The following is a 27,767-nucleotide window of genomic DNA, read 5'->3' as shown; positions in this document are numbered from 1 at the left end:
CTAGTAAATGTCTTTTTTTTTTTTTTCTTCCTGTCTCCTGCCTTTTTATTCTGATGTCTGGACACTGTCTCATTTTAAATTCTAAGATACCAAAGTGCATTCTTTTAACAATTCTGTAAACAGTGCCACGAGGTCTTTGGGGGAATAAACTAATAAACCAAGACATATTTACTAGAAATAAATGTATTTACAGGGAATAAGGAGCTCTTGCAAACTACTTAGGTAATATCTATGAAATGATAAGTGGATTTTATGATTTCAGTGGATCATTACCAAAAAGCATTAAGCTTAAAGAGTTATAAGAGACAATCATTCGACAGGCAACCATTAAAGTTCACAGCATTCAGATTGGCTATGCATCTCTGGGCATCAGGAAATCTCTGCCTCATAGCTTTAATCAATGTATAATCACATGCTTTTGGCTTTCTGCTTCACTAAATCCTTTTCTAATACGATGCCTCTACAAGTTTTTCTCCTCCAAAAAGCCTCTCTTGTGATCTCCATCATTGAAAACAATGATTTTAACCCAGTCAATAAATGCTTTATTCACCATGTGCTTGCTATCTTTTTTTTTTAATTTTTATGTTCTGTTAGCAGCATATAGTACATCATTAGTCTGAGTAGTGTTCAACGATTCTTGGCTGTTGAGTTTTCCCAGCACCATTTGTTGAAGAGACTTTTTTCCATTGGACATTCTTTTCTGCTTTGTCAAAGATTAGTTGACCATAGAGTTGAGGGTCCACTCACACTCTTGCCACATGGAGAAGAATGAAGCTGGACTATTCTCTGATACCATGCACAAAGATACACTAAAAGTGGATTAAAGATCTCAACATGAGACCAGAATCCATCCAAATCCCAGAGGAGAACACAGGCATTAACCTCTTTGGCACCAGCCAGAGCAATTTCTTTCAGGTTATTCTTTAGTTTATCACTTGTTTTTCTTTTGTAGATTATTTCTCTTACTTTATGAGGAACACACTTTGTATTTGCTAAAAGAAAATATTCTGCAGGGTTTAATTACACACTGAGAAGTCAGGTGCACAATTTGAACACAAGAGTGTGTTCCAAGACCGTGCTGTGCTTTTGTGCGTAGAGCAGTGCGATTTTTGGAAAACTTGGCACTCTTCGAATTTGTGGATGGCAAGTTCAAATTTTTCTCTGGTTTGTGCTTGACTCTAATCTTCCTCTGATCATCCAGCAATCTAGCAATTGCGCCAAAGGTCTCTCCTTGTAACTTTCATCCAATTGTTCCTTGGGCACAATAATCCCAATTATGAGTTAATGACAAGACATAATGATGCATTCAGAAATGCTTATGATGTACGCACAGACATACAACTCTATATTGTCTGGTGAACATAAAGTCTCTCAGCCAATTAAATCAGAAGAAAGAGCCAAAGGAGATGCCCAGCTCTGCCCCCAGTGAGTGCTTTGGTTTCAGAACTGCCCAAATTAGACGTCACAGATTGAGAACGGCAAGAGGAGATGTGGTTTTTAGTCAAACGGAACATGGGCAAATGTCGTTTGGTGATTTGTTTATTCCTGCCTGGTTTACAACCCCAGCATCTGGCGCTTCATCTCAGGCATGTGGAATTGCCTAAATATCAGATTCAAAGCAGGAGTCAGAGCCTGACCTTGCAACTCCAGGCACAAGTTAGAGATAGGACCAGTAAGAGGACTGAACTCGCCATTACCTGAGTGGCTGTAATAAGACAAAAATAGGGTCTCCTGATTATCTTCTTGGAAAACTTTTCTCAGAACCTGGGTTGAGTAAACCAAACAGCAGAGACAATGACATGTTACTGACACCCCAAGGCTATTCAGATTCAAACCTTCATTCCTGGTCAGCCACGGAAATTGGCGGGACTCCAGCTAATACACAATCACCTAGAAAATGTGTAGGCAGGTACGAAATCTGTAGTGGTCAGAAGCTACTGAGTCGGCCATATAATGAGACGTAGACTCTGGAATAATTTTCTGTAGTTCACTTTCCTTAAATGCAAAATGACAAGAAGAAATAGCACCCACTCTATAGGGTTGCTTCAAAAGTGAAATGAGTTAATATGCAAGAGTAGAGAGGAAGTATTTGGCACAGAGTAAGTACTGTAAATAAATGTGACTTCTTACCAAAATAATGTAGGTCTTCCCTGATATTTACCAAATATCAGGGAATATTTGCAATATTTGCTGCAAGGTACTTACACCTTTCAGTATCTGTTGTGGAGTATAAGCTCTTTGAGACCTGGACCTTTGTGTTAGTTACTGGTTTAATTATTATGTCCTTAGTAGCCCACACAGAGCCTGGAACATAGTATGGGTCTTCAGTAAATGTTTATGGGAAGAACAGATGAAGTAAGTTGCTTTCTCATAGTCTGGATGGTAATTGCTCTTTAGATAATTTATTATAAATACCGTTATATACCACAGTTATGATAGACACTTTGGCATTTCATAATAAATCAAGGAAACTACGAAATCTAAAAGGTTTTCTTTAATCACTGAGAATGTAATATGCCAAATCATATAAATAGCCTGTTAAAATCCTTCCTTGACTACCTAAATTAAAAGCCTCACATTAAAACTCGCAAATAGGACAGTAAGCAACAGTGAATAAATCTAGAAACTGACATGCTGTTATAATTCTGCAAAAGCAATCTCTTTCAATTAATGAACCTCCAGGACTCTTTCTTCAGTAATTTGCATAAGAATTTTAAATTTCATTTTTATCTTGGACAGTTAAACGGAGAGCGTTTTATAAATGTATTCAAGCGGGATCTTACCCAGGGGTTGCCAAATGAAGCTTGGCAGACAACAAAAATGTATGCACAAGAATGTAAACACAGGCATCTCGGGGAATGGGATGCCTGTATCCTGATGGCTACATCTGGTTCTTTCCATGTACCTCCTGGCTACATTTAAAGATGAGATCTGGTTTGAGGTATGACCGAATTTGTGCAACAGTGACCATGTTAATAGAGGGCTCCATTGACTTTGCCAAACTCCTTGGAACAAGTTCAATTGAAGCCTCAAGTTTAAATGAGGAAAGGTCAAGTTGCTTGCCACTTGAATGCCCGAGAACTCAAAGGGCTCTGTGGGTTCCCTGAAGAGCCTAATTGGCATTCAGGGCGCTTGTGGATTTGCAAACTCGACACGCAGGAAGCAGCCTTAACCAATGTTCACTTGGATGCAGGCTGAAGGACTCTACGGTGGAAAACACAGTTTAAGGGAAGAGGTGCAGATGGTAGGATCCAGCATCAAAACTGTAGTTCGCCATGGAAACGAGAAGAGCTGGTGGGTGTTATTTGAACCTGGCTCTGGGAGATGAATTAGACCTTCAAACCCAGACGTGAAGGCTGTCTGGGTAGCTGAGTTGGTTGAGCGACGACCTTCGGCTCAGGTCATGATCCTGGGGTCCTGGGATCAAGTCCCGTGTCAGGCTCCCTGCTCAGCAGGGCATCTGCTTCCCCCTCTGCCTCCTGCTCCCCCTGCTTGTGCACGCACTTGTACACTCGCTCGCTCTCTCTCGCTCTCTCATTGACAAATAAGTAAATAAAATCTTTAAACTCAGCAGAGTACTCGTAAGTTAGGGCACAAGGAGATATCCCAAAACAGAGTTTGAGACCTAGGGCACTAATGGAACTGCTTCGAAGACCAGATAGCAAGTGGTGACATGGCTGAGGGTCCATCACAGGGTGGCTTGAAGGCAGTGAGGTTTATGGGATCCCCATGAATCTCTTGGGACACCAGCTGAGGTGACCTAGTAGCTAAGTCACACTGTTATGGAAGGTGACCAGCGGCCTCTCACTGGCCCTTTGGGGGCAGATGGCCCCCGTTAGAGAGTCTGCGAGGACACCATCCTCTGTGAGGACCCCTTCTATTAGCATGGTCACTGTTGCACAGTGCTGTACTCTGAGGTACGGCAGCAAATAGGAGTATTTCTGTAAAATGGAAATGTAACTTCATTTATGTCTGCAGCGAAACAGAACCCAGGGTCTCTGGTGTTACACAAGGGAAATTGGGAGAATTGTTTGATCAAACTTAGACCTCTGGAAGCACACAATTCTTACAGACCAGGCTGCACCCAATTTAGCCAACCTGTTTCTCAAGCACCTTAACACACCTCCAGCTTCTGCATGATGACTCTCGGCAAACTGTCACCATCCACATGCTCTGTGCATTGACTGGTTTTTCTCCTTGCCTCCTTCTCATCCATAATACTCTTCTAGTCTGTTCCACCAATCGAACCAAACTTATTATCATAATCCTCACTCCACTGGGTTGACTCCTTCCACAAAGCCCTCTCTCACAACTCTGGTCCTCAGAAACACAAACCAGCCCACATCCGGCCACCTGTAAGGTAACAGACTATTTTGTACCATGTGCTCAACAGTCCTTGTGGTTTATATGGACTCCCCAGTTCAACTATAGGCTTCATGAAAGCAATGTTTAAGTCTTAAGTGTACTATCGAAGCAATGCTCAGTACTCTGCTAAAAATATACAGTTGAACGTATGACACCAAATAAAATCACATAGTTGGGTGTGACATTTCTGTCCTGAAGCAAGTCTTACATAAACTAACAAGATTGGGGCAAATCTTCAGATATACACACACAGACAGAGTAACTCATACTGTTCTGGTTATCTAATATTTTGCAATGGTTACTAAATCCATTTTTGAAGAGTTAACTACTGTTGACTTCAAGAAGATGGTCCTAGAGTTTAGTTCACTAATGAGTGAATGGCCAAGAGACAGAGAAGTCTATTTCCAGATTACAAAACAGAGAGTAGTTTTTGTTAATCTCCTCCTTAAGGGTCCTTAGAAGTATCCTTGGAGTAACAGTGGCTTTTAAAACAACTGGCTCATAGAAATCTTTTCTCTGACAACTCGGAAGAGTGGTCACATCCAGAGGCTATCTCTCAGGTCACCAATATCAAATTTGAATGTAACAAAAAGTACAGGATACGGAGTTTGCTAAGATTACCTCTCACTTTCCCAACATTTATACATACACACACACATACACACACACCTTCGGTGAAACATATTTCATAAAACACTATCTGTACCACATATAACCCAAACACTTATCAATTACAGGATGTTCTTGGTATTTTCTATCCTGTGCTTTCTTTAATGCTTGTGACAACCTAATACATCAATTTCCACTAATTTCATTGATGCCACAATCTACAGCTTAAAAAAATACTACCAGTAAGTGGGGGAAAACAGTGTAAGATTTTTTTTTAAAAAAAAAGGAGTTTAAAAATTGTAAAGAAAAAGCCATTTGCATGGTCTTCAAAGTCAAACCTATGAACAAACAGTCCTCCATATGACAATGAAATATTCTCAGTACATGAAACTCCTGAAATGTATGCTATAAATCATGATGACCTAGCGTTGGGTCAAAGTAACAATTCAAATAGTATATATTACAAATTGAAAACAGGTTTTTATAGACCTATATTCTTTCAACAAAAATACATAGGGGCAAAACCTTTATGCCATTTATACAAAAGACACCCCAGAATAAACCTTAAGAAGTACGTACAAGTCCTGTAAGAAAATTGTAAAACTTATTACTGACATAGAAAACTGGATAAACAGAGAATTATATTTGTGCATAATAACACTCAATGTTATAAAGACCTTATGTCTTACCGCATTGATCTAGAAATTCAGTTAAGTTTTTCATAAAAACCACAGCTACATTTGTGACTGTTCAAGGGTGGGGTACCTAACTAGCTAAGTGCAAAATTCATAAGGAAAGCAAAGGGCTATGAGTCAGGATGATACTGAAAAGCAACAAAGAAAGGGGACCATTCTATTTACCATAAAAAGATGATAACTGAGATCATGGTATTGACTTATCCAGCCCCATATTGACCCCTACAGATGGTTGAAATAGAAGAGAATGTCCACAAAGCCCTCTCTCACATCTCTGTATAAGACGGTTATCTTATACAGACACCTAACACATGGTATGGAGAGCTTTGGGTATTATTAGCAGGGGAACATGGACTAAATGGTACTACTTAAATTGAATATCCATACAGAAAGCAGAAGAAATGTTCGGCAGGAAAGTCCACAGGCCCAGTTTTCTTCACAAACGAATGGCAAGGAAAGAAGGCGGGGTGGGGGAAAGTAGGAGTAGCAACCCTACAGATGTAAAGAACCTAAAAGACATATCGACCCAATGCGATCTGTTGCCTTTGGTTTGATCGGATTCAGACTAAACACCTATAAAAAGAAATCTCTAGCACATTTCACAAATCCTGGTGAGAACTGAGATTTAATAATCTCAATAAATTCCTGCTTTTTAGGTGTGATACTTGTAATAGTGGATATGATTTCTAAAAATCCTTATCTTTCAGAGATAGACACGGAAGTCCCTAATGAAAATAAAGATAAAATATCTGGAATTTGCTTCAATCCAGGGGTGGGAGAAGAGGAGAGGAAATGGGGTGATACGTGAATCAAAACAGGCCAAGTATTTAAGTGGTTGAAACTAGATATTGGGTCAATGTATGTTTATCAGACTACTCTCTCTACTTCTGTGTATGTTGGAAGTTTCACGTAATAAAATAAAATAAAGATGGGTCAACCATACTGTAAGTGTTAATGAGCATAAGCATGTGTAATAAAAATATAAAGAACTGCATGCAAATGTTTAATCCAGTGCATAATTTACTATAGTGATTGGGCCAGGAGACCTTACCTAGAGAGATAGACTGAAACCCTCAATTTCATTTACAAAGTTTTATTTCTTAAGCCAGTTGGGAGTGCTTAAGTGTTAATCATACTATTCTTTATTACCTTTTGCACCTTGGGAATGTTTTACACTTTTTAAAAGAATAAAAAAAAAAAAATACGCAAAAAAAAAAAAAGAAGAAGAAGAAAGAAAGAAAGAAATCCCTAAATCACACACAAAAGCTATTCATCAAATTTCACTCATTTTCAAAGATGCTCGTTTTCCTTCATTTATGGTTTCTAAAATTAGGATGCATCTTCTGATTGATTGAGAGGGCCTAAAACCCAATGAAGTAGAGTACTTTCTTGGTACACACCAAGCAGAATAGATAGAATCACTATGAGGATAAGTTCATACTTTGCCCGATCTAGCTTAGATTGGTTCCCCCAAACTTGGAATCTGAGAAGTAAAATCTTTCTGCTTTTCAACTTAATCATGGGGAAAATTGTGATAGCACCATCTACTATGACCTGACAGGAATTTCCCCTTTAAAGGATGTGTTACTTATTTTAAGGGAGGAAATGAATACGGGCTTGAGTGCTTTGGCAGGAGCAAGGAACGGGGAGAAAAGGAGAATACTGAGGGAAGAAATAATAGGAAGGCTGAAGCAGAAGAGAAACAGTGCTTTGGGATCCCAATAAACACCTTTCACAATTCTCCATGAACAGAATGGCTTGCTAGGACCTGCATCTCTGAAGGATGCTAAAAAGCCATCATGCCTGGAGCCCAAGTCTGATTTGGGGAAGACACCTCAGCTGACACAAAATGGTGGATGAGGCTCATTCTTCTTTGAAGTTTGAAAAACCAGTACAGCCATGGTAGGTGTCCAAACTAGTACCGGTGGCAGCAACTGTCCACCAAAGTCTTGCCCCAACTCCAATTCCTGTGTTATACCAACAGGGAGCCTCTCTTGCTCACAGTGGTGCATCTGATCAGGAGAAGCAAGGACTGATCTCTGGAGAAAGTACATGGCTTGGGCACGTCCTAGGATTATCACTGGAGGGGCTGATCTCCAAATAAGGACTTTCCTAAAATAAAGAAGTGGGAGCTCAAGCTATTTAAAAGAAAACAAACTTTATTTTTTTACTGCAAACCAGAAAACATGGGAAATACTGGTTATATCCATCTTGCTGGAAATAAACAAAAGTCATGGGGAACAGAGCTGAGCTAATGGCAACCAGGAATGATTAATTATCTATGTCTTTAAAAAGCAGAAGTATGGGACCCTAGAAATTCCCCATCAATTTTAATTTTAATCAAGGGAAATACAGAACAAATAAATCGATATATAAAAACACTCCTCCAGGTTTCAGATTTTCTATGAGTTCAGCAACTTGTCTCAAGTTTGTTGGTTTTTTGTTTTGTTTTGTTTTTTGTTTTTGTTTTCCCTCAGTAGTTCAGTCATGGTTTGGAATACTTGTGCTAATGCAGCAAACAAACAAGCAAACTAAATAGATCACCTCATTCATAGGCACACAGTCTCATAGCAAACCACATTACAGTCAATTTGAGAGGAAATTTGAAACTGTTCTTTTTCAGTTGTATATTTAACTATTTTGCATTAATCTATTATATTTGTGTTACTCCCATGGGTCGGTTAAAATGCGGCTTTGTGGCCACATAACATCCTGAAGATTTCTCCTCCAAAGAGTACTTACCAGAGGCTGACAAAGACAAGGTGACGCACATTACGGCCGAGATCACCATGTCTCTCAAAACCAAGAACACCCTTAATTTCTCCATTCCTGCCCAATTTTATCCAGACACTTTCTTAGGGCATAATGTAAGTTTAAGGTGTACTGCATAGGGATTTGACTTACGTATACTGCGAAATGATCACCACATCTCGTGTAAATAGAAAAAGAAGAAAGAGGAGGAGAAGGAGGAGAAGGAAGTTGGAGGGAGAGAGAGAGGAAGTTGGAGGGAGAGGGAGAGGAAGGGAGGGGGGAGGGAGAGGTAGGGAGGGGGGAGGGAGAGAGGGAAGGAGGGCCTTATTTCTTTGTGAAAAAACTCTAAAGATCTACTCTTAATTTCCAAATATACCCCACAGTGGTGGTAACTGTCGTCATGATGCTGTACATTACACCCCTAGTTCTTTACCTTCTAATTGGAAGCTGGTACCTTCTGGCCAGTCATCAAAACCTCATTTGCCCCCTCCTTGCCTCTGGTTAACTACCAATCCGCTTTCAACGAGGGAATTTTGTTTTGTTTCATTTTCCATATATAAGGGAGCTCATATAGTATTTTTCATTCGCTGATTAATTTCACCGAGTGTAATGCCTTCAAGGTCCTCCCACATGGTCACAAATGATAGTATTTCCTTTTTTTAAATAAATAATATCCGGTTGCTTGTATATGTAGGTGTGTGTATATTTCCATATCTTGGCAACTGTCAATAACACTGCAGCGAATGCTGCGGTGCCCATAGTTCTTCAGCATACTCCCCCCCAACTTCATATATATTCACAGAAGTGGAAATGCTGGATTCATCTTTAATTTTTGACTGAACACTTACAAACCCATCAAGGAAGAAGAGATGCGGAAAGAGGATCAGAATTTGCTTTTAAATTTTATATATTTATTGAGCCTAGGCTCGACTTCCTTAAATCATTTGGAGTTTGTGTGTGTCTGTGTTTATTCAGACTTAAAATGGATTACAGGTTTGTTTGTTTTCTCAATTAACGATGGTTTCAAAATGAACACAACTGAAGAAGAACGACTATCAATCACAACAGAGCAGAAAGACAGTTTGCTCAGTTTGGCTGTGATGTGTTTTCTCTATCAAAAGCAAGTAAATTTAGGAGAGAGAAGTCCATTACAGCTACAGGTTTGGGTCTTAAAAAAAAAAAAAGACATAATACAAAATAATGTTCAATTCTGGTAATTAATGCTTGAGGACAATGGAACAACAGCAGGAGCATGAAAAATGTTAATAGCCAGCGTGGTTCAAAACAGCAGGGGTTATTAGACTCATGGCATGAGCAAAGGAAACATTTAGCAAGCATCAGCACGTAACCAGAATCAGACCTTTTTAGGGAGCTCTCTAGCTCACACACAACGAGACTTATTCTCTCTCCTGCGTCTACCCGAATACCCTAATGCTCCCAGCATCACACTTCAATAATAATATACTAGTCAAGCAGTAGGAGACCTTGCAGCCCTCCCCAAGGCTCACAAAAACCCTCTGGAGTACAAAAAAATCCTCTTGTTCCCATTTTAGGTGAGGAAGAACTGGACCCATCAGCCCAGGAAGTAGCAGGACCGGGATCTGAGAGGGGCTCCCACGACTGCCCCGAGGCATGAACAGGGAATGGCTCCAAAGTCGGAAACCCTCTGAGGACATTCCATGCTGGTGTGGCTTCTCGAGTGAGGAAAAAAGGTAAACAAGAAAGAAGGCAAAGAGGTGAAAATGCCCTTATTTCTTAGGATTATGAAATGTTTGAGCAGAAAGGATTGTTTGAGAACGAGATTTGAAATCACTCTGAAGATAGCAGAAGATGGTGATGTCCACTCTCCAACCCCCCAAGCATGCATGGTGTCTAAAGCCCTTTTGCTCATGGGGTAGGATCCTTGGGCCTTGGGCAAAAGCAGGCAGAAAGAGGCACTTTAATATTCCTGGAGAGAGGCTATCATTAGCATATTGGCCGGAAGTCTGTATTTCCAGTTAATACAGAAAGAGAAACACATCCTTATTTTTAAGAAATTAAATAAACTACAATGAAATTAAACAGTAAATAAACAGGCAGCTCGCAGAGTCTTGGACAAGTCTTGGATTAGCTTTCTCTAGCCAGGCTGGAACAAAAGGATTGCAGGCTCACCGAGGACGGAGTTCTTACACTTCCGCCAAAATTTACAAAGCATGGTCTGTTTCAATATGCGCAGAGAGCACATAATAGCTAAAACCCCCTGGAAACATTAAATCAGGTTAACCATTCAAAACAGGCCAACACTGGAAGAGTCAGATGCATATTAATTTATTCTTTATTTCATGGGTTTATTTACTGCTGTTCCTCCTAAAAACCCACAGTGCACAGAATAGGGCCACAGTAAAATCAAGGGAAATATACAACTCTCTCTGTCTACATTTGAAGGACTATTTTATACTGATAAATGAAGTCCTACGGAGTGGCCCAGAAAATCTACCAAACACATGATGATGACGGTGATATCTGTCACTTAGCCAGTATGGACCCTGTCTCATCTCTCCTGCTGTCTTTATTCTTTTTTTTTTTCCTCCAAGGTGAAGATGTTTTCCAACTCTCATCTGCAAAGTTCCATCTTAAGAGAAGCCACTCCTGCTAACTAAACAGCAAAATCATGCCTTCATTCTGAATTTCTGTGAATCATTACAGAAATCTCACATATCTCTTAACATTCCCTCTTGTGACTCTATCAGTTCCACAGAGAAAACCCAAAAACTAAATGAAAGCTTTTGTCTAAAAAGTTTGTAACAATTCCCGTAAAATGAGTTGTTTCTAATGTGAACGTCCTGAGTTTCTATACTAGGAATGAGCACATTCCATATATTTCCAAGGTCTTTTAAGAATTATGCATTCTTGTTATGATTTCCTTTTATTCTACCTGTCTATTATTAACTCAAGCAAAAACTATTTTTAGACCAACATCATAACAATTACATGGTTTAAAAAAACAAACAAACGGCTATTCAGCTTTCTTTTTCTCCCAGATCAAAGATGTAAGGAAGAAAGAGGGGAGGTCCCTACTGGTCCTGCTGACCACTCCCTGAATCGGGTACTTTGCCCACACAGATCATGTCCCCATCTTTGGCTGTAGTTACCATTTATCTCATGGAAAACTTGACATTGTCATTTGCTTTCAGAAAGCGAAATTATCAAGCACAGCTTTGTGACCATCTCTGCTCTTCTAACCTCATCCTTTTGAGGTGTTATCTATATACTAAAGACACTGTTATCAGTATTAAGGAATTCAGAAACAGAGTATTGTTTTTGGCCTCAAGTAAGTCATTATCAACCATGGAAAAAAATTAAATAAAATTAGGGATTCATAACACAATGTAAGATATGGTATGACAGAGGTATGGGCCATGGAAAAAAATTAAATAAAATTAGGGATTCATAACACAATGTATGATATGGTATGACAGAGGTATGGGCCAGTTGCTAGGACAACACAGGAAAAGAGGGCCCTAACCCCCCTTCTATACCAAGTAGGACAGGAAAGATCACATTTGTAAGAATCTAACAAGGTCAAATAAACAGAATTTAAGTTTAGGGATGAAAAGAACAACCAAGAAGACTCAGTTTCAGCCCAGAGCAAAGTACTGTCATTCACTAAAATGTAAACAGAAGGCGGAGGAGGAAGGTGATGAGTTCCAGCCTTAAATAGGTTGAGTGAGAAATGACTGCAATGCCAAGTAGGTGATTAAATATGTGGGTCTATTTTTAGTAAAAAATAAATGCACAAGTGACATGGGTTTTACACACATTTGTCTATGCCTCTTAATGGTACTGAAATTACTTCAGGCAGGTTTAGTGAGTACGTGGTGGGTTTAGGCCTGGAGAACTCTGAATTTACAAGGAAGCAGTAAATGACAGCCAGGAAGACCCCAAAGAACCCAGGTTTTACAAGGTTTTAAGGAAGAAGTGACTCATTGTATCCAATTCCCAAGAAAGGACGCATATGAGGAGGAATTAAAAAAAAAATGACAACTGGATTTAATAACTAAGTATTTCAGATCGAGGAGTATGTTAGTTTAGAGTAGTAGGAACAAATACTCGATTGGATAAAATGAGAAGAGGAAGTATTCTTCTGTCCACCTGTGCTCCAAGACTGAATCCTCATGATCTTTGAATCAACCCTATCTCAAGCTTCCCAGTGACTGAGCTCGGACTGGCGCAGTTGGGTAAATGTTTACCAAGTTTCCATGTTACATGTTTACACTCCACACCTGCCCCCCTAAAGCCTCCTATCTTTGCTTACTCAAAGCGCAAGCAGCACTTGCCTCCAGAAAAACCTGTTTGTGAGTTAACAGAAGCAGAGTTTATAGAAGTCTCTCCTCTGTATGTACACAAGGTATACCAGGTGTCTAAATAACCAGGCATAAATCAAGCTAAATGACACTTAAATTCAAGTAATTCGAATGTTCAGCAATTCTCTAAGTTTAGAACCCGAAATACCCCTCTCCTGGGAGCAGGGAGGTTCTTCCCAGCCAACTTTCCAGGGGAGAAACACAACCAAAGCAAAGACTTCCTAATGCACTAATTAGGACCCAACTCAGTCCATGGCAGCCAACCTGCACAGTGGATGTGAGCAGGTTGGTCTGGAGCAGCGAGGGAACAATTCTGGTATTGGGGGCAGCATCACCTCACGCCCAGGCCAGGACCAGGCTACTTAGGCTGGGGGCTGATCCAATGATTATTCTAAATGCTTAAGTCACAGCCTTGCCTCTAGCCCCATCTTCCTTCTCTTCTTCTACCCTGGCTGATTGATTATCTTGTCACTTGATACCTGATTAAAATCCACATAATGAAGAACTGTTGAACTTTTCACTCAATTTCTCTATGAGAAAACACATCACTCAGAACTAAGGAAATGTGAGAGCTACCTTTGGGAACGTAGTCTAATAATACTGAAGCAATCAGCGACGTTTCTTCTCCTCTGTCCTCTTCCCCACCCACCGGCAAAGCTCATGTTTCAGGACTCCAGAGGTCACGGAGAGAAGTGGGGGAGAAACAAGGAGAAACCTTCACTCACGCAATGTGATCATGGACTCAGAGGTCGACACGGAGCCCCTGCTAGACGTGGTCCTAGAGAGAGCCCAAGGAGCACAGCCCCCATACCGACCTACCCTGAACACATAGCAGGACTGGGAAATGAACTCAGTGCTCTCGCTATCCGGGAGTTACTGTAGCAAAATGAGTCTCTCTTAACTAATCTGAGGTGGCTGGAATTAATCAATGCAACTCATGGAGGTGGTTAGTGAGTGTCCAAAGATTTCAGAAAAAAGTGCCGCTAAAATGTCAAAGGATTTCTCAATTTTTCAGCACAAAACTAGTAGGGGGTTCAGAGTTGTTCCTTAAACAGATACATTAATGGCACACACATTGCACTGTAGCTGACACAACCGAAAATCCAGTCTGAAATAGCCCAGTGGGTACGAGTGAGCGGACACATGCATGCGTGTCTGTTGTCTTTTCCAGTGTCCCCTCTGTCATTCCCATCAGATTTGTTGTTCTGATCTTGGAACCTGAGGGACTGCTCTCTGAATCTTATCAGCAAAGCTTTTCTACTCAGGTTTTTGTGAGGTGCTATAGCTGTATCTCAGCAAGGTCTGTTTCTTGCTAGTGCCTTGGCTTAACTTGTGTGCACGTGTATACACCCAAGTATTCTGCTCCTCACTCTTTATAACAGAAATCAAAATAATGCTCTTGAACTACTTTTATTTTTTTTATTTTTTAAAAGATTTACTTACTCATTTTCGAGAGAGCAAGAGAGCGAGTATGAGGAGAAGAGGCAGAAGGAGAGGGAAAGGGAATCTCCAGCAGACTCCACACTGACTGTGGAGCCCATGGCAGGGCTCAACCCTTGGATCCTAGATCACAACATGAGCCAGAATCACGAATCAGACGCATAACCAACTGAGTCACCCAGGCACCATGCTCTTGAGCTTTTTTTTTTTTTTTTAAAGATTTTATTTATTTATTTGATAGACAGAGATCACAAGTAGGCAGAGAGGCAGGCAGGGGCGGGGGGTAGGTAGGCTCCCTGCTGAGCAGAGAGCCCAATGCAGGGCTCGATCCCAGCACCCTGGGATCATGACTGAGCTGAAGGCAGAGGCTTAACCCACTGAGCCACCCAGTCGCCCCTTGAGCTATTTTTAAAGATCACTATGACATGATCTAAACTGTGTTTCTATCATGTCATTGGTATAATTCCTGCTTAGAAATTGGGATTCTGACAAATCTTCTCTTTCCTGCCCTACTGTTAGCAATGCAAAATATTGCTACTACCATTAAAGAAGATGTTATTAAGCAGCTCAAGTTTTATGCCACCTATGTCTCTATCAACTCATTTAATCCTCACAACAACCTCATCACATCAGAATGAGCATGATCTATCAGAAGAAGCAAGGCACACAAAGGGAAGTTGCTCAAAGTCACACCGAATGTCTATGGTGGAAGGAGGATTGGAACTTAGGCCGACTGGCTCTAGCGAGTTTTCATTTCAGCTGAGATGGCTGTAAGAGGTGATGGTGCATGCCTCTGTGTCCTCACCTGAAAGCTAGAAATAATACGTGTTCTACCCAAATTACAGCTTTCTGGGATGGCTGGATAGCACAATAATGACCGAAATATTTAAATACTAGTGGGCCCACATACAGAAATCTGCTCTTAAGATTTACTTCCCTTAAGTTGGGAAAAAAGTAATCTTTGATCACATTTAAGAAATAAAATTTGGGGGCGCCTGGGTGGTTCAGTGGGTTAAGCCGCTGCCTTCGGATCGGGTCATGATCTCAGGGTCCTGGGATCGAGTTCCGCGTCCGGCTCTCTGCTTGGCAGGGAGCCTGCTTCCCCCTCTCTCTGCCTGCCTCTCTGCCTGCTTGTGATCTTTCTCTCTGTCAAATAAAAAAAAAAAAAATCTTTAAAAAAAAAAGAAATAAAATTTGGAGATTTTTATATAGAAAGCTGGATTTCTTAGCTTTTAAGTAATCTGAATGTGTGTCACTCTAGCCCTTAATTCCTTCCCGGAAACCATCGATGGAGAAGAGCAGCTGGTCAGCTGAGGCTGTGCCCTCTGATCTGCTCTGTTCCCACCTTGCTTGCTTCGATCATGCAGCCTCATCAGTATCTGCCTTCACTCCCACCTTCAGTCAAGCAGGAAACTGGACTCAGGTAAGACAGGACGGGGATCAGGAGGCACCATGCTAACCCAGGTACGTCACGTTACTTTCATGCCTTGAACACATGACTATCCCCACTCTAGCACTACCATCTAAACCCTTCATTCCAAGTTCAGTATACATGCTGCCAAAGCGAGCACTGCCCAAACCCTTTGGAGAAGCTCTGTTGGTCTACACCAAAGTGTTAAAAAAAAAAAAAAAAATAGATATGCTGCCCAGATGCAATTTCACCAGGAACATCGACTATTCAAGAAAAACACTTCAGGAAATGATTATAGACAGAGTTTAAGACTGTTGTTTTTTTCTCATTACTTCTGAGACAACTGTCACCTCCTTTCCTAGTACTAGTACCATTGCCAAGCCCATTGGCAGTTAAGAGAGGCCCCTGAAAATGTCTTGAAAAAGAATTTTTTTTAATTTTTTGTGTGTTCCAAAATTCATTGTTTATGCACCACACCCAGTGCTCCATGCAATCTGTGCCCTTCTTAATATCCACCACCAGGCTCACCCAACCCCCCACCCCCATCCCCTCCAAAACCTTTTGTTTCTCAAAGTCCATAGTCTCTCATGGTGTATCTCCCCCTCCGATTTCCCCCAACTCACTTCTAAAGTGATAGAATGTTTCCCGTGACTCAACCTTTCATGAGCGGCTGGCATTACCATCTTTAGGACCTCCCTGGCCACAAGCCCTGCTCCAGTCCCCACTGGGTCTGCTCCAGGCCCCAGACTGGTCCCCAGTAATATCCCTCTGCCCTTCCACTTAGATGTCAAGGCAGGGCAATGTGAAAATGAAAAGTCTGATGTTGGGTGGATAACAGACCTAGATCCAAATCCTCCACGTCATTTTTTTTTTTTTTTAAGATTGTTTTTTGAGAGAGAAGTTGAGAGCAAGAAAGAAAGAACAAACGAGCAGGAGGGGCAGAGGGAGAGAGAATCTCAAGCAGACTCCCCATTAAGCTTGGGGCCCAATGTGGGGCTCAGTCTCACAACTCTGAGATCAGGACCTGAGTCAAAACCAAGAATTGGATGTGTAACCAACTGAGCCACCCAGGCACCCCCATGTGTCACTTTTTAGGTTAAAGTTCTTGCCCATTTCTTTATCTGTAAAACAGGCTTAATACCACTTACTTCATATAGTTTCTAAGAATTCAGTAAGTGAATATAAATAAAGCCCTTAATGAATATTCAGTAATGGCAGCTATATCTATTACTGAAGGATGATTATTTGGGGTCATGAGTGAGTGAGCTATTTTCTCGAATGTTGTTTTTCTATTGCTTTTCCAGACAGAAGAGCATATTCTCGGTATTTTTACAATAATAGAAACAATTATATTGAAATGAGTTAAAGAAAATGTTACCCTCAATTTAAAAAAAAAATCGATACCAAATCATTTTAGAAAAGAGAAAATGATAGTCCGTGTTTTAAATGAGAAAATTTCCAAGGTGAGGAATGTAACAGAATATTTATAAGAATAAGTGAATTATAATGTTACAGTAACAAAAATTATCCTTTCTAATGAGGAGTGCTCAGGCTAAATTTCTACATTATTCAACAGAGAAAATTGCTTTCTACAGAGAAAAACTGAAAATAACACTAGGATTTCCAAACACTAACTACTTAACACTAGCGACACTTTTCTTCATTTTTTTAATACAAAATTTGAAGACAGGATTCCATAGTCGATTATTTGGACTGAAAATTTGTATGAGATGATCGCTTAAATAATTAAATAAGAAACAATGCCAATGGTGCCCTTTGTGAATGTGAATTTTCTTATTTTACTCACACTCTTCTTACAGGCATTGATTCAATACAGTTGATCACATGAAGGAATGGAATGTGCAAAATATATTCCTTGACACTTTCTGAACTCCTGCATTGATGAATATTATCTTCTCTTGCATTAACTTATCCTAATCCACTGCAAGTCCTTTCTTTTCCTTTAGGAATGATGGAAACACTTCGAGTTAAGTTTCAGTGGTTCATTATCAAGGCAACTCTATGTATTTATAGAGGCACATCTGGCTTCCTCAGTTATAACATGGAAGGGTTGACCTAGATCATTTCCAGTGTCCCTTCCTCTCTCACATCTTAGTTATTATTGTCATGCAATGTTCCTATTAGAGAGGTTACTGTAATGTTGAGGTGTTGATTGGATCCCTGGCTCATGGGTTTGCAGGTAAGGACTGTAGGACAAGTTCAGTCCAGGACAATTAGTTCTGTGTGGGACTGGTGTGGAAGAGACGTCAAGGATGAATAGTCACTAGGGACCAAAGAACTTTCCCAGGAGAAAACCTACTTCAAGCCCCAACACTCCTTGAGTGCACAAATTTACGCTGATATAAGGAAAGAAAGGGAGAAACACAAGAAAGGAGTAGCCAGCTCACTGAGACTCACCATTATTACCAGCTGGGATGGGGGTGGAAACATGGAGAAAAGTCCTAGGAACCAACTACAAGTTAGTGGTAACTCTTACAGATGCTAGCAAGTCCGGCATCTTTTTGAAACTATGTAACAACAACTACGGGGTAGCTCTTTCCCAAGTGAGACTCTAAAATCAAAATCAAATTATAACTATGTTTGTCCCTCATCTTTTTTAACAGACAAAAGCTTATTCAAATGTCAAAAGAAAAGTCAATCTCCTATGACATTGTTTTAAATTAAATATATTGTGGTGTAAAAAAATCAACTATATTGTTTTTTCTTATCATAAACTCATCATAGACCTACCAGCGGTCATAAGCATTTTTGAAGCCACTTCATTTATAATATTTAGTATAAGCCTACAGACACCAATATTAAACTACATAAAATGCATCCTTACTTCCATACCCAAAACCACAAATCCCAACTTCCCCGCAGAGGATTTGGGGAACAGAAAAATAAACTTAGGAAATGCACAGAAATGTCGTGCATGACCAGATGGAAAAATCCTTGCTCTTGAAAATAATGCTTCGAGTAGGTTCTCAGGCAATGAGGCGGAGCCTCTCGCTGGGGCTCAGAGGGAGCCTCTCCTGCCCCCACCCCCGGTGCACCCCGTCAGCACACTGAGCATGAACCTGGGGCCCCCAGAGATGTTGGCCCTGAGGACCACATCACCTCCTTCTCAGCCAGTACCCGTGCCTCGGTCCTGCAGTAATGCAAATACCCAGCAAACCCTTTCTGCTCAAGCTCATCTACTACCAGGAGCTCCATGCCTAGAGCGGCACCTCCCAGTCTGTTTTGTGGGGCTCGGAGGAGTGCTGAGTGGTCAACAGTGACAAGCGCAGGACCTGAAAACACCCCTGGATCAAGTCTGGGAAATAGACAAACCTCCAAAGACCTTGTTAGGTTTCGGTATGTTCCCCTCCTGCAAGAGAAGACTAGAGAATGGCTGTTTCTCATTCATTTACTTTATTTGGGAAATAGTTCTAGAGACTCTAATTTGTTCTCTTTCTACACTTCTACCAGAATTTAGATCCCAACCAAATAATACTGGGTGACAGATTACATAGCTGGGGGTGGGGGTGGGAGTCCTTTCAATATCTTTCCACTTAAAAACAAATTCATGTAATGCTATGTCTGAGGGTTTTGCCTTAAGGTTATTGATCAAGCCCTCTCTTGAACCCCTGATAAATGTTTAGCAACTAGTGATGGAGTCAAATTTAATTAATCAAAGTTTAGATAAATAAAATGGGAAATTCTTGTTTCAGTCTTCTAGTTCTAGCCCTTTAGATCTATACACTATAATTATAAGCATGGGGGGTTTTTTGGTTTGTTTTGTGGTCCAGTTTTGGTAATTTATCACTGGATTTGGCTTAATTATTCTCCTTGAATATCAAAAGTAAAAGATAAATGACCTAGGGCATTTCTCCCTGCCAGCCATCTCAAAATAACGGATCGAGTAACGTAATGGCAAAGCATACATTTTAAACTACTGTACACAGTTGCTCAGGCTGCATCTAAGCAACAGACTTATGATCTTAAAAATATCAAAACCATTTTTCTATTATCTCTGTTTTCAGGTCTATAGTAATTACGCCTGAGGTATCTCTAATTGCGGTCCAATAGTGATCTCAGCTGTTTGCAAAGTCAGCGGAGGCACCACCTTTGAGAGGCCAAGGTCTGCAACGTGTAACCTTTGCTTACCTGGAACAAATCCCCGGACCCTTTAAACCAGTCAAGAAGCAGAACGAAAGGTGGGGTCACTCTCCAGAGTTCTCTTAGCTGGCGATTCCAGATCATCAACACATTAAACAGCTACCAGGTCCTCCTCCTCTTAATGGCTATTTTGCTTATAAACAGAGCAGGGAACAGTAAGTAGGATTTCATAGCTTGGTACAGCCAGCATTATTAGCATCACGGCTTTCCCTGTTGAGGATTAATAACAGTAGCTGTACTGATGACAGAAAGCGATAATAGTTCTAATTACCGATATTCATCTTAGGATGGTGAGCAGCTGTTAAAACATCTCTTTGGAAGTTCAAGTTCAGTCGCCTAGCTTTTCTGCCAAATACGGAAAGCTTTAATGCTAATTAGGAAGGCAGATTACATATTCAAATGTCAGTCAGAGTGCACCGTGGTGTTTCTTTATTAACTTTTTCTCCCCCACCTTAAGCTTTCTGGCCCTTGTGTTTTAAAAAGCTGACACTCCAAGTAATGACAGGAGTCCCGGGGTGGGGGCACAGGGACCTCCTGGTGTCCACTTGAAACAACCCTTTCTACTTCAATAAGGGAAGTGTCTTATCTGCTTCCCTTTGAAGAATGTGACACACTGCCTGGAAGTTGTCACAGACTCACAAGCCTTGAGAGTCACTCTCTGCCTGCTGTAAGGACCCAGCAAGGCGGCTGGAAAACAGGTCCGCTCAGCTGTCTCCAAGGTCAGCAACAAATTCACACATGATCTGACTTCTCAGCAAGCATGTCCTTTATTTCCTCCATTGGCTGGTGTTTCCTAAATACTCCAGACCATGAGGGTCCCACAGATGTCCCAAGGAGCTATGCACTGGGACTGTGGTCTTCTACCAAACTCAGCAGGGGAACCTCCAGGGCAGAGGATAGGAGGTCAAGCTCAGGCTCAAATGTGGGGAATTGTTGCCGGGGCCCCGGGAAGCGGGGAGCAGGAAGACCGTGTGTGTTCAGGATAATGTGGGCACCTAACTCCGCCTCCTCCAAGGGCAAGGGTGGGACCCCACACGTCTCAAGCTGGGCTTGAATCAGGTGTGGGGAGAGCCTGATACCTATCAGCATTTCCTAAAACCAGGGGTTGTCAAGCTTTTTCCATGAAGAATCAGCTGCTGAGTATCCCAGCCTTTCAGGAGGTCTTGTCCCCACTGTAACTGGGCAACTCTCGCTGCAGGGCAAAAACAGTGGCAGACAACAGCGAAAGAAACGGGCGTGTCTGGCTCCCTGTAAAACTGACATTTGAATTTCATATAATGTTCATTATGGCATGAAGCATTATTCTTCTCCAGATCTTCTCCAGCCATTTAAAAATATCCAAATATCATAAGTGACTCTTAATCTCACAAAACAAACTGAGGGTTGCTGGGGGGGTGGTGGGAGAAGGGGGTGTGATTATGGACATTGGGGAGGGTATGTGCTTTGGTGAGTGCTGTGAAGTGTGTAAACCTGGTGATTCACAGACCTGTACCCCTGGGGATAAAAATATATGTTTATAAAAAATTAAAAATTAAAAAAAATATCCAAATATCATTCTTAGCTCAAAGGCAGTGCCAAAATTGGTCATGGGCAGTTTGGTGATCCTTGCCTTTTATGGAAATGCCAACATTTTAGGGGAACATCTTCTCCAGTGATAACAAAAAACTTATTACCAACACATATACACACACACAGGAAACAAACAAAAAGCAGGAACAAAGCCAAATGTTTCACTCTCTTTTTCAGTCCTAGCAGGATCCCACCTGTCTCAGTGTGCCCAACAGCAATGTACGGGAGAGCATGGGAAACCCCTGCAGACACAGGAGGCCTCTGTGCCTGCTGAGTTTAGCCACCCACTTCCGTTAGGTTCTACTCTGTAACTAAATGAACTGGCAATCTATGAAAATCGAGGTCATGCTTCTGAGTGGCCGCGGGTGCACAGACACGCCCACGCCTGTGTGCTGTAGCCACTGCCCACCTGTCACCTGACTTGCCATGTTACAGTGGCTATTTAGAATACAGGTTTCTAGGCTCCTTTCCTAAATTTATTTCAGCAGTTCAACAGCTGGTCCACATACCAGTATTTTATGCAACCTCCCCAAGTGAGTCATATGATCTAGTCTATGGAGGAAACTAACGCTAGAATCAAAGTCTCGCCCAGCTTGCAAGTCCATGGTGCAGGCGGAGTACAGCTTTCTCTGGGCTGCAGGGATGATCCTGCAGCACATACAACTGGTCTTCTAAAGCAACCTCATAAGGTAGAGTTACACATCCATATTGACACCAGAAAGGAAAACAACGTTTTTATGGTGGGGTTCTGGAAGCAAGCCAATCTCCCGGGGTTGCTCAGCAGTAATAAGCAAAAACAAAACAAAACAAAAAGCAGAAACTATGCTATGCAAGGAACACTGAGAACAGCAGGGAGAGGACCCCCCGGCAGGCAGTAGGGAAGAATGGCTTTTCTAGTCAAATGCTGTGGCGATTGTGAAGGACTGTGAAAGTGAGCAATGCGCAGGGCAGGTAAGCCCACAGCCATCAGAGAGGAGGAGGCTCTGTGTGAGCAGAGAGCTTGGGCAGGCCACACGTCGATGACAGCTTTGCTCTAAACAGTGGTGACAGCTGTGGACCAAAGGGCAGCCGTTCTTGCAATACACCGTTTAAGAGCATCTCTTCATGAAAACAGCAATCCCATCAGGAGCACCAACTCTGAATACAAAAGACAAAGCTGGAGGTACCCATGCTGCTGTGGGTCAGATATCTAAAGAGGCTATTACCCCTTCGCCACCTTTTCTCTAGTCCCAAACTTCTATTCCCACAAGCCGAATTTGCTCTCTTTTCCTTCATGTTCCTCCCTGCTCCCTCCGGTTAAAGGTTCTCTGCCCCAGTTTTTGGTTCTGATTGCTTCCTCAGGCCTGTGTCATCCTGGAATTCTGATCGCTAAGACCTCTGACCCTCGCAAATTATTTCCCTAAACCTGACATTTTGTACTGAGATAATTTTCTAATACACTCGGACAGATGGATTGACTTCTGGATGCCTATTGTATCTTGTTTAATTAGACACAAAATTTGATGGGATCACTACATTACTGTAATAGCGAACAATATAGTCTTTCTTTGTGCCATGCATCTCTCCAAGCACTTTCTGGGAGTATTATATTTAATATTTAAATACAGTGCTTTTCAATCTGACATGTGAAGAGTTTACAAACGAACACTCTTATCCTCACAAGAGAGAAAGGCGAACTAAAAATCAATCACTTTTCTTAGAACCATGGGAAAGGTGAGGTCACAGGGCTAATTGCTGCTTTGAACACTGCAGAGGTGGGAGGGGTGATGCCCAGATTCACAGCTAACCTATGGGGATCAGAAGCCTGGAAGCAGAAACCCCCAGCGAGAGCCAGAGTGGGCAAGAATGCTTTAACCCTCTCTGATGTATGGCTAGAGGCTCAGTGTAGACCAGTGGGAGAGTTAACCTAGGGGCCCAGCCTTCTCAAGATTTTTACCCCTTAGGAATTCTACCAGGTGTTCACCCTGAAGATGGGGGCAGGGGGTGCTATACTTGTTCAGGGAAAGAGGAAAACTAATGATTCCGAAGTCCACTCAGAGACCTTTGTTCTGTTTACAAGGCCTGCACTCACGGGAAACTAATCTGCTAGAGCCTGAGGAAGTTTATACCAAAGATTAACCAAACTGGGTGAAGAACACACTCAATCCCAGGTCCCTCTTGCCTTTGATGGGGGGTGGGGGGGATTGGGAAAGGAAACACCTCCCTTGGGCTCGCTACAAGACTAAGATCTAACAATAGTACTACAGAATGAATCCTATCCCCTCCATGCATTTCCTCCCATGATGGTTAATTGTAGGCATCTACTTGACTAGATCCTAGGGTGTCTGGTGTGTGACTTCATATTAAATCTGTACATGTGTGAGTGTTTCTGGATAAATCAGCATGTGACTCTGTGGACTTAGTGAGGCAGTCTGTCCTCCCCAGTGTGGGTGAGAGCATCATGTAGTTGGTTGAGGGCCTGAAGAGAACCAAAAGGTGGAGGAAAGGAGAGATTTGACCCCTCTTGCTTTATTGCATAAGCCAGGGTATCTATCTTCCGCTCTGAGGCCTTCAGATCCAGATGGAATCCATACCGTCAGCTTCCCTCACTCTTACACCTTCAGATTTGGACTGAATTCCACCACTGGTGTTCCTGGATCTGTTGATAAGAAACCTACGTCAAATTTAAAGGCACAGATTAAAAGTTAAGGGGTGGACAATGATATACCAAGCTAACAACAATCAAAAGAAAGGTGGGGTAGCTGTATCAACTGAAGATAAATCAAACTTCAAAACAAAGAAAATCATCAGGGATAAAGAGAGACATTACATAATGATAAAAGGATCAATTTTCCAAGAAAACATAGTAACACTTAATGTGTATGTGCCAAATAACAAAATGTCAAAACACACAAGGCAAAAATATGATAGACCTACAAGGAGAGATAGATCTACTATTATAACTGAAGACTCCAATAGTTCTGTGTCAGTAATTGACAGATTCAGAAGGCCGAAATTCAGTAAGAATATAATTGGATAGCACTATCAATCAACACAATCAATGATATTTATTGAATAATTCATCCAACATTAAGAGAATATACATTTTTCTCAAGCTCTCATTGAACATTCACTAGGACCACATTTGGAGCCATAAAATATACCTCAAGTTCCAAAAAATAGAAATCGTCCATCATACATGCTTAGGCTACACTGGAATTAAGCTAGAAATCAACAATAGGAAGATAGCTGAAATTTTTTTTAAATATATGCTTCTAAAAAATGTATGATTCAAAGAAAAAGTCTCAAGAAACAAAAAGACTACAATAAGTAAAAATAAAAATTTTTTGAATGCAGAAAACAGTGCTTAGAGAGAAATTTATAGTATTGAATACATGCATCAGAAAAGAAGAAAGACAAAAGTTCAATAATCTAAATACACAAAGAAACTAGGAAAAGAACAAATTAAATCCAAGGTAATCCAAAGCTGGTTCTTTTAAACTAAATAAAACCCTTTCTAGCCAGGCTAACAAAGAGGAAGAAGATGACGACGACACCACAAATTACTAATATCAGAAATGAAGAGGATCTATCACTACAGATACCAGAAAAGAATAATAAAGGAATAATACGGATGAAGCAATAAATTCTACTCCTGAAACCCATAGTATACTACATGTTAACTAACTAGAATTTTAAATAAAATTTTGAAAAAAAAAGAATTATGTCCACAAATTCCATAATGTAGATGAAACTGACCAATTCCTTGAAAGATACAATCTGTCAAAACTTGCAGAAGAAAGAGATAATGTGAATAGGCCTAAATCTACTAAAGAATTTGAGTCAATTCAGGCATACCTCATTTTATTGTGTCACTTTATTGCCCCTTATAGATACTGCTTTTTATACAAACTGAATATTTGTGGCAACTGCGTCCATGAGGTCTACCTGCACCACTTTTTTTTTCAATAGCATTTGCTCTCTCTATGTCTCATTTTGGTAATCCTTGTAACATTTAAAACTTTTTCATGATTGTTGAATTTGTTACAGTGATCTGTGATCAATAATCATGCCTGGCTGAAATCTCAGAAAATAGCATTTTTTACCAATAAAATATTTTTAAATTAAAATATGTACATTGTATTTTTAGACATAATGCTATTACACACTTGAGAGGCTAGTATAAACAACTTTTAAAGCACTCAGAAGCCAAAAAGTCACTTGACTTCCTTTATTGTGATACTCTTTATTGTAGTAGTCTGGAACCAAACCCACAGTATCTCCAAGGTTTGCCTGTAATTAATTACCTTCTAGCAGAAAGCACCAGCCACAGATGGATTCACTGGTAAATTCTACCAAATATCTCATTAAGCAAAGATGCCAGTTCTACATAATCTGATCCAGAAAACAGAAGCAAAGGAAAATACTTCTCAACATACTCTATGAGGCCAGCATTAGTTTAATATCAGTACTAGAAAAATGCTTTAGGAACAAAGGAAAATTACCAACCAGTAGCTCTCATGCAAAAAGCTTCAATAAAATATTAGCAAATCAAATCAAGCAATTCATATTAAAAAGTTATACACCGTGACCAGATGGAATTTATTCCAGGTATGCAGGGAGTGTTTAACATTTAGAAATCAATTATTGTAAATTCATATCAATAGGCCAAAGAAGAAAAACCATATGATCCTATTACTTAATGCAAAAAATAAAAATAAAAAAATTTTTTTACAAAGTCCGACATCCATTTTTATAATAAAAAATGCCCTTTCCTCTAGAAAGAGAGAAATCTACAGTTAAAAATATGCTTAATGTTGAGGAACTAGATGCTTTCCCCTAAGATTGGGAACAAGAGAAGGATGTCCCCTTTCATCACTCCCATTCAATGTCATACTAGGTGACCTAGCTAATGTGTTAAGAAACAAGCATGCAGATGAGGAAGGAAAAAAATTAAAAATGTCTTTGTTCACAGACTACAGGATAGTTTATGTATAGCATTTTTAAAGAGCCCCCCAAACTAGAATTGATTACAGCAGGTTGCAGAATGCAAGGTTAATATGCAGAAGTCAACTGATTCCCTATGTTCTGGCATGAACAAGTGGAATCTGAAATTTAAAACACAGTATCGGGGCACCTGGGTGGCTCAGCCAGTTAAACGTCTGCCTTCGACTCAGGTCATGATCCCAGGCTCCTGGGATCGAGTCCCCCATTGGGCTCCCTGTTCAGCAGGGAGTCTGCTTCTTCCTCTGCCCGATGCTCTTATTGCTGTACATATCCTTTCTGACAAATATATAAATTAAATCTTTTAAAAATATCAAAATAAAAACACAGTATCATTTACATTAGCAGTATTACAGAGACCGTAAAAGAAAGTTGGAGCGAGGGACACATGGGATTTTTAGGACAGTGAAGCTATTCTCTATGATACTGTAATGGTGGATAGATAACATCTGGCAAAACCCACACACAAGTGTAGGGCTCAAAGAGAGATAAACCATGGACTATAGTTAGCAATGTGTCCATGTTTGTTCAGCGATCATAAAAAAAAAAAAAATACCACACCAACGACTGAGGGTTAAGAGAAGGGGGTATATGAGAACTGTATTTTCTGTTCCATTTTTCTGTAAACCTAAAACCACTCAAACTAATGAAGTCTATAAATAAGGAAAAACTATGTTAAAAAATGAAAATCAGTCCTATGATGTAGATACTATTGTGTTTTTCAGAAAGGGACAACAAACTTAGAAAATTTAACGTACACGGTCACACAGCTAGTGAATTGTGGACCAGCATGAAAAATGCCACCAAGACTCAAACGCAAGCATTATAATATGGAGATAAAGAAGTGTGTGTGTACGCATGCAAACACACACGTGCAAACACACACATGCCTGCGTGGTTTGCTGTTTTGCAGGGGCAGGTGGATTTCATCAGCCGGGGACTAGGACAGTGCCCCTCACTGATGGCAGCAGCTGGAGGTGAGACTGAAGGTCTGATCTGATGGCTGTCCAGAGCCAGGTGAGCTCACAGCTGCAAAGCACGACTTCCCTGCTGGCTGCACCTGCCCAGGTTGTTGGGGGAGGGGAAGGATGTGGGGGCTGGAGGCAGCCCTTGGGGCACAGTGAGGATGAGTCAGAGTAGCCAGTACGTTGGTCGGTGTGTTCCCTCTGCTTTTGTGAACACTGAGCACCACCAGGCTGCAGGAACCCCGACCAGGTGTGCTGCACGTGGCATTGCCGTCAAAGCTGAGGACAGGTCGTGTGCTGCTAGAGCTGCTGAAGGTGCTCTGAGCTGTGACAAGGACAACAGACGGGCTGTGTGGCCTGCATTCTGAGGTGGGGCTCAGCCATCCGTAGGCGCCATCTGGGCTGCCTTGGAGCTTCCGGCACTCTGAGTTGTCTGCAATGGCACTTGGGGGGCCCAAACATCCATTTGACTGTG

The 27,767-nt window shown here is 41.0% G+C and overlaps 1 protein-coding gene and 1 long non-coding RNA gene across 4 annotated transcripts in view; one reads left to right on the top strand and one right to left on the bottom strand.

The window, feature by feature from the left end:
- The window catches only part of PRKG1 (protein kinase cGMP-dependent 1), a 1,242,412-nt gene that overhangs the window by 321,199 nt on the left and 893,446 nt on the right, over window positions 1-27,767 (bottom strand). The gene's annotated exons all lie outside the window — the stretch shown is intronic.
- LOC309859897 lies at window positions 1,402-27,338 on the top strand. Of its 2 annotated transcripts, XR_014309029.1 has the most exons (5): window positions 1,402-1,425; window positions 9,974-10,132; window positions 15,465-15,626; window positions 19,640-19,813; window positions 27,241-27,338. It is a non-coding gene; the product is annotated as an uncharacterized lncRNA (long non-coding RNA). The 2 variants fall into 2 exon arrangements; XR_014309030.1 differs by lacking the exon at window positions 27,241-27,338 and having other exon boundaries at window positions 19,640-19,869.

This window comes from Mustela nivalis (genome assembly GCF_964662115.1).
Source record: "Mustela nivalis genome assembly, chromosome: 2".
Taxonomy (NCBI): domain Eukaryota; kingdom Metazoa; phylum Chordata; class Mammalia; order Carnivora; family Mustelidae; genus Mustela; species Mustela nivalis.
This window is presented reverse-complemented; position numbering and strand designations above follow the sequence as displayed.